Consider the following 4,320-nt stretch of genomic DNA (forward strand, 5'->3'; position numbering starts at 1 on the left):
GCTAGGGACTAAGGAAGAGGTAGATAATAATAATGTACTAGGTAAGGTCAGTGGCTAGGTGACTAGCGAAGAGTAGATACATATAATGTACTAGGTAAGGTCAGTAGGCTAGGTGACTAGGGAGAGGTAGATAATATAATGTACTAGGTAAGGTCAGAGGTCAGTGGCTAGGTGACTAGGGAGAGTAGATAATATAATGTACTATGGTAAGGTCCGAGGTCATGGCTAGGTGGACTAGGGAGAGGTAAGATAATATAATGTATACTAGGTAAGGTCAGAGGTCAGTGTGCTAGGTGACTAGGGCAGAGGTAGATAATATAATATTACTAGGTAAGGTCAGTGCTGTGATAGCGGAGAGGTAGAATTATATAATTATAGGTAAGGTCAGTGGCTAGGTGACTAGGGAAGAGGTAGATAATATAATGTACTACTAGGTCAAGGTCAGTGGCTAGGTGACTAGGGAAGAGGTTAGATACTATAATGTACTAGGTAAGGTCAGTGGCTAGGTGACTAGGGAAGAGGTTAGATAATATAATGTACTAGGTAAGGCAGGGTCGTGGCTAGGTGACTAGGGCAGAGGTAGATAATATAATGTACTAGGTAAGGTTCAGATGTGCTAGGTGACTAGGGAAGGTAGATAATATAATGTACTAGGTAAGGTCAGTGGCTAGGTGACTAGGGAAGAGGTAGATCATATAATGTACTAGGTAAGGTCAGTGGCTAGGTGACTGGGCAGAGGTAGATAATATAATGTACTAGGTACAGGTCAGAGGTCAGTGGTAGGTGACTAGGGAAGAGGTAGATAATATTGTACTAGGTAAGGTCAGAGGTCAGTGGATAGGTTGACTAGGCAGAGGTAGATAATATAATGTACTAGGTAAAGGTCAGTGGCTAGGTGATAGGGAGAGGTAGATAATATAATGTACTAGGTAAGGTCAGAGTCATGGCTAGTGACTAGGGCAGAGGTAGATAATATAATGTACTAGGTAAGGTCAGGTCGGCTAGTGACTAGGGAAAGGTAGATAATATATGTACTAGGTAAGGTCAGTTGGCTAGGTGACTAGGGAAGAGGTAGATAATATAATGTAGCTAGGTTAAGGTCAGTGGCTAGGTGACTAGGGCAGGAGGTAGATAATATAATGTATCTAGTAAGGTCAGAGGTCAGTGGCTAGGTGACTAGGGAGAGGTAGATAATATAATGTACTAGGTAGGTCAGAGGTCAGTGGCTAGGTGATAGGGCAGAGTAGATAATATAATGTACTAGGTAAGGTCAGAGGTCATGTAGGTGACTAGGGCAGAGGTAGATAATATAATATACTAGGTAAGGTCAGTGGTAGGTGTACTAGGGCAGAGGTAGATAATATAATGTACTAGGTAAGGTCCGTGGCTAGGTGACTAGGGAAGAGGTAGATAATATAATGTAACTAGGTAAGGTCAGTGGCTAGGTGACTAGGGAGAGGTGATAATATAATGTACTAGGTAAGGTCAGAGGTCAGATGGCTAGGTGACTGGGTCAGAGGTAGATATATAATAGTACTTAGGTAAGGTCAGTGGCTAGGTGACTAAGGGAAGAGGTAGATAATATAATGTACTAGGTAAGGTCAGTTGGGCTAGGTGACTAGGGAGAGGTAGATAATAGTAATGTACTAGGCTAAGGTCAGTGGCTAGGTGACTAGGGCAGAGTAGATAATTAATTACTAGGTAAGGTCAGAGTCAGTGGTAGGTGACTAGGGCAGAGGTAGATAATATAATGTACTAGGTAAGGTCAGTGCAGTGGAAGTGATAGGCAGAGGTAGATAATATAATGTACTAGGTATAGAGTTCAGTGGCTAGGTGACTAGGGCAGAGGTAGATAATATAATGTACTAGGTAAGGTCAGTGGCTAGGTGACTAGGGAAGAGGTAGATAATATAATTACTAGTAAGGTCAGAGGTCAGTGGCTAGGTGACTAGGGAGAGGTAGATAATATAATGTATAGGTAAGGTAAGGTCAGTGGCTAGTGACTAGGGAGAGGTAGATAATATAATTACTAGGTAAGGTCAGTGGCTAGGTGACTAGGGAAGAGGTAGATAATATAATGTAGCTAGGTCAAGGTCAGTGGCTAGGTGACTAGGGAAGAGGTAGATAATATAATGTACTAGTAAGGTCAGAGTCAGTGGCTAGGTGACTAGGGCAGACGGTAAAATTAATGTACTAGTAAGTCAGTGGATAGGTGACTAGGGAGTATAACTAAGTATAGTAAGTCAGTGGCTAGATTGACTAGGGCAGAGGTAGATAATATAATGTACTAGGTAAGGTCAGAGGTCAGTGGCTAGGTGACTAGGGCAGAGGTAGATAATATAATTACTAGGTAAGGTCAAGTGCTAGGTGACTAGGGAAGAGTAGATAATATAATGTACTAGGTAGGTCAGTGGCTAGGTGACTAGGGAGAGGTAGATAAATAATGTACTAGGTAACGGTCAGTGCTAGTGACTAGGGAAGAGGTAGATAATATAATGTACTAGGTAAGGTCAGGTTGTGCTAGGTGACTAGGCGAGGTTAAGAATAATATAATGTACTAGGTAAGTCGGGTCAGTGGCTAGGTGACTAGGGCAGAGGTAGATAATATAATAAGTACAGTAAGGTCAGAGGTCAGTGGTCATTTTCTAAAATAAAAGGAATATGTACGCTCAGCACGCTGCAGCTTTGTCCTCTCTTTTCGACGGCGTGAGATCCCTATCGTTTTTTTTTCCCTATTTTGTTGCATTACAACCTGTAATTTAAATGTATTTTATTTGGATTCCATACAACAAGATAGTCAAATTGTGAAGTGAAATGAAAAATAATACTCAAAATCCCCAAAATTAAAAACGTTAAAGTGGTGCGGTGCATATGTTTGCACCCCTTTGTTATGAAGCCCTGAATAAGATTGGTGCAACCAATTACTTCAGTAATGACTAAGTCACATAGGTTAGTTAAATAAAGTGCACCCTGTTGGTGCAATCTAAGTGTCACATGCTCTGCATATGAATCTCACTATATACAGTTGAAGTCGGAAGTTTACATACACTTAGGTTGGAGTCATTAAAACTCATTTTTCAACCACTCCACAAATTTCTTGTTATCAAAACTCTAGTTTTTTGGCTAGTCAGGGGGTAGGACATCTACTTTGTGGCATGATAACAAGTATTTTCACAATTGTTTACAGACAGATTATTTAACTTATAATTCACTGTATCACAATTTGGTGGTTTTAGAAGTTACATATCATAAGTTGGCTCGTGCCTTCTCAACAGCTGGAAAATTCAGAAAATGATGTCATGGTTAGAAAGCTTCTGATAGGCCTATTGCCATCATTTGAGTCAATTGGAGGTGTACCTGTGGATTGTTATTTAAGTCCTAAACCTTAAAAACTCAGTGCTCTTTGCTTGAACATCATGAGAAAATCAAAGAAAATTCAGCCACGAGCCTCAGAAAAAAAATTTGTAGACCTCCCACAAGTCTGGTTGATCCTTGGGAGGCACTTTCCAAACACCTTGAAGGTACGACGTTCATTGTACAACAATAGTAGCAAGTATAAACACCATGGGACCACGCAGCCGTCCATACCGCTCAGGAAGAGAGAGTTCTGCTCTAGAGATGAAACGTAACTTTGGTGGCGAAAAAGTGCAAATTCATTCCCAGAACAACAGCAAACGGACATTGTTGAAGATGCCTGGAGGAACGGCGGTTACCAAGTATCTCATATCCACAGTAAAACGAGTCCTATATGCGACATAACCCTGAAAGGCCGCTGCAGCAAGGAAGAAGCCATGCTCAAAACCGCCATAAAAAAAGCCACGACTAAGCGGTTTTTGCAACTGCACATGGTGACAAAGATCATAGTTTTTGGAGAAATGTCCTCTGGTCTGATGAACAAAAATGAACTGTTTGGAGAAAAAGGGGGAGGCTTTGCAAGCCGAAGACACCATCCCAAACCGGAAGCCACAGGAGTGGCAGCATCCATGTTGTGGGGGTTGCTTTGCTGGCAGGAGAGACTGGTGCACTTCACAAATATGTATGGCATTATGAGGTAGGAAAATGATGTGGATATATTGAAGCAAGCATCTCAAGACATCAAGTCAGGAGTTAAAGCTTGGTCGATATGAAGTCTTCAAATGGACCAATGACCAAAGTTGTGGCAAAATGGCTTAAGGACAACAAAGTCAAGGTATTGGAGTGGCCATCAAAAGCCCTGCCTCAATCCTATAGAACATTTTGTGGAAGAACTGAAAAAGTGTTGTGTGAGCAACGGAGGCCTACAGCCTGACCCAGTTACACAGCTCTGTTCAGGAGGAATGG

This window comes from Salvelinus sp. IW2-2015, linkage group LG34 (genome assembly GCF_002910315.2).
Source record: "Salvelinus sp. IW2-2015 linkage group LG34, ASM291031v2, whole genome shotgun sequence".
Lineage (NCBI taxonomy): Eukaryota > Metazoa > Chordata > Actinopteri > Salmoniformes > Salmonidae > Salvelinus > Salvelinus sp. IW2-2015.